This window comes from Mustela nigripes, chromosome 7, assembly GCF_022355385.1.
Source record: "Mustela nigripes isolate SB6536 chromosome 7, MUSNIG.SB6536, whole genome shotgun sequence".
Lineage (NCBI taxonomy): Eukaryota > Metazoa > Chordata > Mammalia > Carnivora > Mustelidae > Mustela > Mustela nigripes.
In genome coordinates this window covers 114825571-114837793 of record NC_081563.1, presented here as the reverse complement: position 1 = coordinate 114837793, position 12223 = coordinate 114825571, and the positions used below count along the sequence as shown (strand labels likewise).

Genomic DNA, 12223 nt, shown 5'->3' with positions numbered 1-12223 from the left:
ATACTTCAGGTTGTAGCAGCTAGAAACCTTTTATAAGCCTGGATAATCTTCTGTCCTGTTGAACTACTAAAACCTCTGTGGAGAGCAATTTGGAACTATCTATCGATACCTTTTGACGTAGCAGTTGTATTTCTAAGAATTTATCCCACAGATACAAGGATATTCGTTGTGGTAGCAACAGACTGTGGGCCACACCAGCTCCCATCAAGAGAGGGCTGGGCTGCCTGAATACATACGTACGTAATAACATATATACAGTGGAATCCTGTGCAGTAACTGAAAAGAATGTGCTAATCTAAATGTAACCCTATCCCGAGACGCACTGCTAAGTGGAAAAAGTAGATGAGGAGCCGTGTGCACAGTACAGTTAACACGGGGTATAAGCAGGCGGATACATGCATGCACGTTTATGTGTGATATGCAAAACAATATTCTTAGAAGCATGCATATCAAAGTGGGAACAGCAGCAGCCTCAGCAGGGGAACTGTGGGCCTAGAGGACTCTCAGGTCAAGAGAGAGAGAGAAAAAACTTCACTTTATGCTCTGTTTGTACTGTTTGAATTTCCTACCTTGTGCCAATAATACTCTTCCATTCTAAAATCATAAACTATGGCTTATGCAAAATGTATGCAAATAAATGAGGATGTGGTGTAATACGTTATATAGAAAGCACTTATTCAACCAAAAAATTGAAGACAATTTGAATGCAAATAAAAAAATAGGTGTTAAAAAAAATTTTTTTTTAAGTAGGGGCGCCTGAGTGGCGGGTAAGTTAAGCGCCTGACTCTTGGTTTCTGCTCAGGTCGTGATCTCAGGGTTATGAGATCGAGCCTTGAGTGGGACTCTGTGCTCAGCAAGGAGTCTGCTTGAGACTCTCCTCTCCCTCTGCCCCTCCCTGCCTCTAAAATAAACAAATAATTCTTTTTTTTTTTAGTTTATTTATTTATTTATTTGACAGATGGAGATCACAAGCAGGCAAAGAGGCAAGCAGAGAGAGAGAGAGGAGGAAGCAGGCTCCCTGCTAAGCAGAGAGCCCGCTGCGGGGCTTGATCCTAGGACCCTGGGATCATGACCAGAGCCAAAGGCAAAGGCTTTAACCCACTGAGCCACACAGGCGCCCCAGCAAATAAATCTTTAAAAAAAAATTTAAGTAGGTGCATCTGGGTGGCTCAGATGGTTAAGCCTCTGCTTTCGGCTCAGGTCATGATCTCAGGGTCCTGGGACCGAGTCCCACATCAGACTCCTTGCTCAGTGGGGAACTGGCTTCTCCCTCTCACTCTGCTGCTCCCTCTGCTTGTGCACGCTCTCTCTCTCTCTGTGTCACATAAATAAAATCTTTAAACCAAAGTAAAAAAAAAAGAGTAAAACCAAAAACGAGAACTTCATTTAGTGCCAGAAAACTCAGGGAACGGAAGAAAGGATGACTAAATGGGTCCTTTGGGAACGGGTAGCAAGCAAGCAGGTCAGAGTGAAGAGATACATACGAGGATCCCAAATTCCTAAAAACCTCAGTGTGGGGTGTCTTTTGGTTTTTGTTTTAAGTAGGTGATTCTCCTGCTTCTTGATTCAGTGACCTCTTTAACGACAGGTCCTTTTCCCTTACATGTTCTCTAGCCGCCCAGGTCCCTGTCCACAAGGCAAGTATTATTAGATTTTTAATCTTCCTGAGCTAGTCTATGCATAACAAGCAAATACGTATTAGTACATACTTACCCCCTCCTTCTTAACACAAGTGTAGAATGTTATACACAGTAATAACAGTGTCCTGCACCTTGCTTTTCCTCACTAAACCATGTTCCATCAATAAATATACAGCTAACTTATTCTTTGTAACAGCAGAAAAATTTCCCACTGCCTGGAAGCATCAATTTACTTAACCGCAATCCTAGCACTTAAGCTGTTTCTTATATTTTACTGTGAAAAAAACTAGGCCCACATCCTTTCACATGTGGGAAAGTGTATCTGTAAGATAAATTTCTAACAGCGTAACTGCTGGCTCACAGGATCTATGTATGCATTTGTGATTTCAACAGACACTTAGGACAGCGCGAACAATTTCTTTTTAGTTGTGAAGGTGACCTATTCCCTGCCAACAAAGAAGTGTGAGAATGTGAGGCCGTGATGGGCCAGTCTGTGGCTTATGTGCTATACATTAATAAATATAGAGTCAATATGTTCTCCCATTAAGCTTTTATCAAAAATTCAGCTGCTGCTAAGCACATGGAAACATGAAAAGTTATTTTTTGCACTTTCTAGTCATTACATGTAATCAAGTAATGTCTAGAATGTCTAGATGTCTAGACTGAAGAGCTAGAAGACCTCTAATCCTCTTGGAATCCATTTTCTATAAAATTGGTAAGACAGGGATCATTCTCCTTCTTTATGGATGATTTTAAGGCTAAGGGGTACTTACAAAGGTGGAAGTACATTATGAACTAACATAAAGCTGGATTAAAATAAACCGATACAGATTCATCCAAAACCCTCATCAAAGGGTCATTCCAGAGATTACTGGTGAGTCCTAACTTTTATTCTCTTGTTCAGTTTGTAGTTGTCACCCTAAAAAAAAAAAATCAGATTAAACTGAGATCCAAATACCTAATCAATGTTCCATTAGTAGTGACGCTCACGGGGTAACTGGGTGGCTTAGTCGGTGAGGCATCCACCTTCAGCTCAGGTCATGATCCCAGTGTCCTGGGATCGAGCCTCGCATCAGGCTCCCTGCTCAGCCTGCTTCTGCCTCTACTGCTCCCCCTACTTGTGCTTGCTCATTCTTGCTCTCTCTCAAATACATAAATAAAATCTTTAAAAAAAAAAAAAAATGAAGCTCAAGCCATTTAAGGAAAACCGTGTAAAAGTCCCTCATTCCTCACCTGTTATGTGCTATTACCATTTTGAGAACAAAGAACTGGATGTTAGAATGGCCAGTCTGCTCACTACATCTCCTTTTCTCTTCCAGGGCAATGGCCCCCAAACTACCACTGCAGCTGTGACCCGAGCCTGTCTCTACTTCCATGTCAGCAGAGACTTGCAAAAGCTGTCCATGTGCCAAGTTCAAACCCCAGCCCCCTGAGCCTTCTCCGGGGAGCCCTCTGCTGCAGCGCATGGGATGGTTCACACAAGGTCCTAGACTCAGCGTAAGAAATGGTAGGGGTGGGTAAGGAGGTGACGGGTTGGCTCAGCCGGTGGAGCCTGCAACTCTCTCGATCTCAGGATTGTGAGTTCGAGCCCCACATTGGGTGATTACTTAAATAAATAAAACTTAAGAAAAAAAAAAGGTTGTGGGGGTTGGTAAGTGGCAAATGCATCAGTGGAGAGATCAATTTTTCTGCATTGCATACTCTAAAGAGGCAGGGCTGCCCAGTTCTTACCTACCAGAACAATGTGGCCCAAAGTCTGTTTAAAAAAAAAAAAAAAAAAGCCTGCAGCAGGGTGACCTTCATGTTCAGCTGCTTGTGTTAGAGCACGGTCTATTTTTTGAGCTCTCTAAAATGATAAAAACAAAGGTATGATAATGACCTACAATCATGTTTAAAATGTTTTAAAAAGAAGAATTCCCAAAGCCTGCATCCCCTTAATTAAATCTCAACTCAGAACACAGAACACCATTTCTTTTCAGAACCCACTGAGCTCGACTGAACTAGTCATGTATTATTGACGTAGAACTTTGGGAAGATGGGCTAATTTAATTTCCTGCCACCAGGGCTTAAAAACTTGCTTGGGTCCTCCTCAAAGGAGAGGGTTTTCTTGGAAGGATGCCCTGACACTCTTTCTTTACTTTATTACCTTCCTTATTCTCCTTCTAGCCGGTCTAATTACAGTGATAAATCTTTAAAGGAACTCACGGCATTGCCAGGAAAGAAGCAACCACAGGTCAGCAGCTCGTCACCTTCATCCTGAAGACATTTTCTGTTAGAACTTGTTATTCCAACATGAACAACCACAGTCTGAATGAAACCCCATGAAAAACCGCGTCTCTCCCCAACTTCACCTCTTTTGTCCACTGAGGAAGTCAGTTTCACAGTGCTCATGGCAATGACCTCTTCCAGATGGCTCTCCAGCCCTTACAGTTAGATTAACCACCCTCACCTTTGCTAGTTGTCACAGAGTCTTACCTCAAATTCTAGAACTAGGTGTGGGTTAGAATCTCATTACTGGCTTCCTACAGAGATTCTAGGACAGAGGTCACAAACCAGTCACATTCTACCTGAAGCATTTTACTCGGACCATTTTATTTGTTAAAAAAGAAAAAAAAAGCCTCAGCAATTCCACTACTATGTATGTGTATGTCCTAGTGAAAAACCTTTTGCACATGTACACAAGGAAACATGGACAAGGATGCTTCCTGCAGCATGTTAAAATAGAAAAATGGGAAACAACCTGGATATCTATTTTCAGGGGAACTGAAAAATAACATGTGGTGTAATCATATCATAGACACTATACTATTCAGTAGGTAAAAGGAATGCATTAGAGTAGGGGTCAGCGAACTATAGCCCATGGGCCAAACCGAGCCGACAACCTGTTTTTTGTAAATAAAATCTTATTGGAACACAGCCATAACCCTTTGTTTACCTATTATCTATGGCTGCATTAGCTATAAAATGGCAGGGCTATGTAGCTGTAACAGAGACAGGCTGGCTCACAAAACCTAAAATATTTACTGCCTGATCTTTTCCAGAAAGAGTCTGCCAACCCCAAATTAGACTTATATAAATTTACATGGAAAAATAAACAGGCTGAGTGAAAAAACAAGTGCAGAGTGATAATTATGATTAAAAACTTACAGAACAATATGGTGTTAATGGAATTGCATTTATGTATATGTAAGTAGTAAAAAAATGCTGTACCCCTGAAGCAAATAATACATTATATGTTAATTAAAAATATATATATATACAATAATTTATGATAGCAGCTGCCCAAATTGGGCAGGGTGAGAAGTAGAGAATGGGATTAAAAATGGGAAGGATAAAAAATAAAATAAAATAAAATAAAAAAATGGGAAGGATATTTCAATCTATAATAGTTTATCATGTCTCTTAAAAAAAAATACAGGGAGGTGCCCTGGACTGGCTCAGTTGGTGGAGTGAGTGACTCTTGAATTAAAGCCCTGCGTTGGAAGTTAAGTATACTTAAACAGAACAAAACAAACGGGAAACGAGGCTTGAAGAAAATAAGAGAAAATGTTAACAGCTGTAAATCCTGATTGTTTCTCATATTATTCTCTGAATGTTTAAAATTTTCTCAAAAATGTTTTCTCAAAAAACAAAAACAACAACAAAAAACCCAAACCCTACTAATTTCACATTTTAAAAAAACCAGGTCTTCCGCTTCTCTTGAAGAATGGGAATATCTGATAGCCCCTGGCCCATACGCTAATTGCAGCAATGGGAGCTGAGAAACAGCTGCCTCTTTGGAGGACCTGAGCTCTCCAATCCTCCCCAATCCTGTTCCCTATGTCTCACTCCCAGCATGCTTTGCTCATTTGTACTTCCTGCCTGGCTCCTATAGGCATCTCTGTCTATAACCAAATTCATGTTCACATGATCTGACTAGAAAGGCCTACCATGCTTGCCCATATTTTTATTTTTTATTTTTTAATTTATTTTTAAAGATTTTATTTATTTATTTGACAGAGAGAGAGAGATCACAAGCAGGCAGAGAAGCAGGCAGAAAGGGGAAAGCAGGCTTCCCGCTGAGCAGAGAGCCCCATGTGGGGCTTGACCCCGGGACCCCAAGACCACGACTTGAGCCGAAGGCAGAGGCCCAACCCTCTGAACCACCCAGGTGCCCCAGCCTATCTTTTTTTTTTTTTTTTTTTTAAGATTTTATTTATCTATTTGACAGACAGAGACTACAAGAAGGCAGAGAGGCAGGCAGAGAGAGAGGAGGAAGCAGGCTCTCCAAGGAGCAGAGAGCCCCATGCGGGGCTCGATCCCAGGACCCTGAGATCATGACCTGAGCCGAAGGCATAGGCTTTAACCCACTGAGCCACCCAGGCGCCCCCCTATCTTTTTAAATGACACTTACCAAGGTCCTGTAATGACATGGAAAATGTTTATCATAAATGAAAAAGCAGTTTACAAAACTGAATGCATGCAATCACAATTCTATAAAAATAAGACACATCACAATATCAACAGTGGTCCACTTTAGGTGATGGGACTAGAGGTGATTTTCCCTGCTTCTTCAACATTCCTGTGTTTTCCAAATGTTCTTTAATGAGTATGCAGTATCTTCAAATGGGAAAAAAATAAAGGCCCAGCAATTTACCGGAAAGAGGCCTGCAAGTGCACACTAATGCATCTTTAATCAATGCATTCCAATGCAGTGTCCTTTAAGAACAGACCAGGCAACCACCTGCCAACTGCCTCGCCAGAAGTTCAAGGACTCAGAGTATCTGGAAGGCAGCTGAAGTCATGTGGGCCATCCAAAAAACCACTGCAACTCTCAGGCAAGAAGATAAAGCAACTCCCTATTAAGCAGCCCAAAACAACTCCCTGTGCAAGTTTCTCCCAGGGGAAGTGGCTGCTTCTATTCTATCCACCTCATCACCATCAACACCACTCTCTCACAGCTGCTGCTAAGTGTATTTGAAGTACCAGGGCTCCTTGTTTGCAATCCCTGAACCACCCCAAGAGAGCAAGTCCAATTCTGGGCTCCTGGCTCCCGTAATGGCCAGTGATCACTACAGGAGTTACACAATTTTCAAAGCAGGATTATTCAGCACCTGTTGAAAAAGAACTTCACTGCCCTGCAGAACTTTTACAAGCACACTGGATTTGTGTTGAGGGAACACTTCTTTATCTGCTTATATATGCATAAAATATATTTGAAGGGATATTCATGAGCCAGAAAACAACACTGGTTGCCTGTAGGGAAAAAGCTGTATGGTGAGGGCCAAGAGTAGGAGAGAGACTTTGTATGTCTACCCTTTCCATCTCTTGAGTTTGGTTTCTTTTTTTAAGATTTTATTTATTTATTTAACAGAGAGAGGTCACAAGTAGGCAGAGAGGCAGGCAGAGAGAGGGAGGGAAACAGGCTCCCCGCCGAGCAGAGAGCCCGATGTAGGGCTCGATTCCAGGACCCTGAGATCATGACCTGAGCCGAAAGCAGAGGCTTAAGCCACTGAGCCACCCAGGTGCCCCAGATCTCTTGAGTTTTAAATTGTAGGAGTATACTGTATGGTCAGAAAAAATAAAATTATGGGGAAAAGAAGATGGATAAAGTTGGGGAAGTTAATTAGTAAACTAATATCCAGGTCCTAAAACTCATTCTTTTCTTCTTTTCACTGGCCACCATGGACATAAGGTAATAAAATGTTTTGAGACGCCTGGCTGGCTCAGTCGGTGGAGCGTGTGACTCTTGATCTGTGTCGTGAGTCTGAGTTCCACTCTGGGTGTAGCGATTATGTATAAAAATAAATAAATAACTTTTTTTTTTTAAAGGAAAAAAAATGTTTCAATTGATGAACAAAGCCCTAGGAGTAAAAGTACTTATCTCAACTTTCTGGAGAAGGGTCATAAAGCCCTTCCATGGGGTCTATGGCAATGACAACTTTGATATTCTAATGTCATTACAGTCTGTCATGTAGCCTCAGTCCTAAAGGCATTTAGAGCAAAGATGGCAAAATACCAGACTAATAAAATATAGTCTGTTGTTATTACAGGCAATGTTTATAGCTAGATAGTTGTGCAAACTGTCTAAAAACTTTTTAAACTGTCCCTTACAGTACATATGAGAGCCACATCTTCTCAAACTGGCAAAGACTATTTGAGAAGAGTTGGAGTAATCAAAACCTTCAGTCAATCAATCAATTGATTGAAATGTAATACTCAGAATGTTATAATCTCTTGAAATAGCAACTCCATTTCTTGGAAGTATTTTAAGGACATTAGTAGTGGAATATATGTGCAAGATGTACATACATGTTTATAATTATTACAGTACCTTCTCTGACCACCTAGAAATTCATTAGTAAAGGACTGGTTATGACACACCTCTACAATGGGAAGTTATGCAGTCATCAAATAGGCAATACACCTCTAGGTATTTAGTTATAGGAAGATGTTCATGACATTTTGCTGATGCAGGCTACCAAACAGAAGAGGTATTATGATGTGATTTATGTTTACATGTGTACATGCACATGTTCAGAGAAAGATCTCAGGGAAATGGTATAAAGTCATGGTTAAAAGCATGAGCTTTTGTGTTCAACAAGACAGAGTTTGAATTTCTGCACTGCCACATAGCTACAGAATCTTGAGAGTTACAGAAGTTATAGTTTCTTACACAAAATGCAGTTAATAACACCTATCTTAAAGAAATGTTCTATGGATTACATAAACTAATAAATGCTCAATGCTTAGCCTAGTGCAAGATGTGTAATGAATGCTCAGGGAATGCAAGCAACACTGATCTCAGGGGTGAGCTTGCAAGCGATTTTTTTTTTTTTTTTTTTTTGCTTTCTTTGGCCTTTTTGATAGGTACATATATTTTGTTTCTTATAATCAAGTGGGAAGACTGCAATAAAGCTATTTTTTCTTTGGGGGAAAAAAGTTTAGCACCTTGATTTCTGGTTAAGTGTCTTAGAAAGACAGGCTACTTATCTGGAAAAAAAACCTACAAAGGTCACATAAAAGAAGCATGAACAATAAATTCTTGTCCTAAATTCAAATTGGCGTCAGGCATGCCCTATCATTTGATAACCCAAACAGGCAAACAAAGAAAGCATTTATCTAGGGGGAAAAAGAGGGAAAGAAACCCCCCCCCCTTTTTTAAATCCAGTTGTGAAACATTCTCAAAATACATTAAAAATATATTCAAATCTAGAGGATACTCCTCATTAGAATCTGGGGTTTTGTTATATTCAATAGTCACAACTCATAGTTTGTCAAGAGTTTAATGTAGGGACACTTGGGTGGTTCAGTTGGTTAAGAATTTACCTTCGGCTCAGGTCATGATCCTAGGGTCCTGGGATCAAGTCCTGCATCTGGCTCCTTGCTCAGAAGGGAGTGCTTCTCCCTCTATCTGCTGCTCCCCCTTCTTGAGCGCTCTCTCTCTTTGACAAATAAATAAATAAAATCTTAAAAAAAAAAGATTAAAAAAAGAGTTTAATGTATATTCCTCTTCTAATCCTCAAAATCACCTTAGGAGGGATAGAGGTATTAGCCTTATTTTAAAAAAAAGGATGGGGGGCGCCTGGATGGCTCAGTGGGTTAAAGCCTCTGCCTTCAGCTCAGGTCATGGTCCCAGGGTTCTGGGATCAAGCCCCACATCGGGCTCTCTGCTTGACGGGGAGCCTGCTTCCTCCTCTCTCTCTCTGCCTATCTCCTCTGCCTACTTGTAATCTGTCTGTCAAATAAATAAATAAAAATCTTAAAAAAAAAAAAAGGATGGGAGATTCAGAGAAATTAATCTGTTCAAGGCAATTAAGTGGAACGGTCAAAATTCAAAACTAGGCTTATCTTATTAAAGACCTACATATGAACTTACTCTGAACACATACACATATGTATATGTACATTTGTGTATCAATATATGCATAGATTACAACAATTCAAGTCATATAGGTAAGTATACAGTAAACAAGTAATCTACCCCCTACCCCTTGGAGAGATACTCAATGCATGTGCAAAGCATTAATATATCTATATTGCTCTCCCACCTTTCGTTCATTCTTTCTTTCTCTTAACTCAATCATATGTATACTATTTATATTCTCCATTTTACTTTATAGATCAATGAGGTAATTTCTGCACCACCTCCCCTTTTAAACAGCTGCCCAGATGTCATGGTTTGGTTGCTTTATAACGTTTTTGATGGGGCACCTGACTGGCTGAGCCAATAGAGCAACTCCTGATCTCAGGGTCATGAGTTCCAGCCCCACAGTGGGTGTAGAGTTTACTCCAAAAAATAAAATAAAATAAATTTATAATATATTTGATTATTCAACTCCTGAGGGATCTTCTCATGGTTTCTGGTCTTTTGCTCCTGCACACAATGCTGCAGGAATATCCTGAGCATACACCTTTAACTACAGGTAGGAGTAAGGAGCAGGATCCTTTCCCAGAGGTGGAAAAGCTACACACGTTCCTCTCTTGACAGAAGGTGCCATCTTACCCCAGTAACAATCCCCCTGCTGTCTTACTAATTCCCCCACTACCAGTGCACCCTGTTGCCCACACCACCCCAACATACAGAACTTACACTCTCAACCACCACAAAACTATAAAGCCAGATAAGCCTTCCTGCCAGGAACTTCTTATTGGATGTACTAATCCAGGAAAGAAATAAAGTTGTTTCCCTGCTAAAAATGTACACTCTGTTGATGTAAGACACTTAAATCAACCAAATACAACATCTAGCTCTTGACTGGGGCCCTTTTTGGATCTTGATTCATAAAAGTCAACTGTTACAAAATGTATGAGATAATCAGGGACATCTGAACTGGATATTAGATGATGTTAAAGAATTATTATGGGGCACCTGGGTGGCTCAGTGGGTTAAAGCCTCTGTCTTCAGCTCAGGTCATGAGCTCAGGGTCCTGGGATGGAGCCCCACATCAGGCTCTCTGCTCAGCAGGGAGCTTGCTTCCTCCTTTCTCTCTGCCTGCTTCTCTGCCTACTTATGATCTTCATCTCTCAAATAAATAAAATCTTTAAAAAAAAGATTATTACCTTTTTTTAGGTGTGTTCTTTAAAGAAAGTTCTTCCTTTTAGTCATACACACAAAAGTGTTTTCAGATAAAGTTATGTGTTGTCTGGGATCATAATAAACTAGGGTAGGGCGGGGTGGATGGGAGGTTATCGGTAGAACAGAAGTGCTATGTGCTGATAACTGCTAGAGGTGGGTAATTGGTTCACGCCTCATTATACTATTTTATTTTTATGTATGCTTGGAATTTTCCAAAATGAAAAAAAAAAATGCCTTCTGACCAATGCTTTGCTTTTCTTTTTTTTTCCTCTTTTTTCTACTTTTAAGAAATTTATAATTGTGGGGGTACCTGCCTGGCTCAGTCAGTTAAGCAGCTAACTTCGGCTCAGGTCATGATCCCAGTGTCCTGGGATGGACCCTGGATCAGAGTCCCCACTCAGTGGGAGGCCTGCTTCTTCCTCTCCTACTGCCTGCTGCTTCTCCTACTTGTGTGCTCTCTGTCAAATAAACAAATAAAATCTTTAGGGGAGCCTGTGTGGCTCAGTGAGTTAAGCCTCTGCCTTTGGCTCAGGTCATAGTCTCGGGGTCCTGGGATTGAGCCCTGCATAGGGCTCTCTGCTCAGCAGAGAGCCTGCTTCCCTCTCTCCCTTACCTGCCTCTCTGCCTACTTGTGATCTCTCTCTCTGTGTCAAATAAATAAAATCTTATAAATAAATAAGATCTTTAAAAAAAAGAAATTTTTAATTGTAGTAAAAAAACCCCACACTTACATAAAATATACCCTTTTAACCATTTTTAAGTGTACAGTTCAGTAGGTGTCAATTACATCCACATTGTTTTGTAACAGATCTCTAGAACTTTTTCATCTTGCCAAACTGAAACTCTATACCTATTAAACAAAAACTCCCTGTTTCCCCCTCTCCCCAGCCCCTGTAAACCACCACTGCACCTTCATGTTGTATCATGTGACAAGATCACCTTGTTTTTGGAAGGCTAAATGATATCCTATTGTACATATATGCCACATTTTTTAATCCACTAATCTGTCCATGGACATCTGGACTACTTCCACCTCCTGGGTATTCTGAGTAATGCTGTAGTGAATATGGGTGTGCTCAATGACTTTTCATTTTTTTAAAAATGTTTTTATTTGAGAGAGAGAGTGCAGTGCACAAGCAGGGGGAGGGGCAGAAGGAGAGGGAGAGAGCAAATCTCAAGCAGACCAGGACCCGGAGATCATGACCTGAGCTGAAATCAAGAGTCCGATGCTTAACTGATGGAACCACCCAGAAGCCCCTCAATGACGTCTCATTTTAATCAGACTGCCTTCCAGCTGGGCAGAGAGCCACAGCAAAATCTACATTTAGAAGAGGGAAGTGGGGGCGCCTGGGTGGTTCAGTGGTTTGGGCTGCTGCCTTCGGCTCGGGTCATGATCTCAGGGTCCTGGGATCGAGCCCCGCATCGGGCTCTCTGCTCCGCAGGAAGCCTGCTTCCCTCTCTCTCTCTCTCTCTCTCTGCCTGCCTCTCTGCCTACTTGTGATCTCCTTCTGTCAAATAAATAAAT

At 41.0% G+C, this 12223-nt stretch overlaps 1 protein-coding gene across 2 annotated transcripts in view; it reads right to left on the bottom strand.

Annotated features, from left to right (window-relative positions):
* KIF3B (kinesin family member 3B) overlaps positions 1-12223 on the bottom strand; it is a 43880-nt gene that overhangs the window by 20439 nt on the left and 11218 nt on the right. The window contains exon 1 of one of the 2 annotated variants that reach the window (XM_059406772.1): positions 2414-2548. The exons of the other annotated variant lie outside the window; for it this stretch is intronic. The gene's annotated coding sequence lies outside the window, so the exon portion shown is untranslated. Of the gene's footprint in view, positions 1-2413; positions 2549-12223 lie in introns of those variants that run through there. 2 annotated transcript variants of the gene reach the window in all.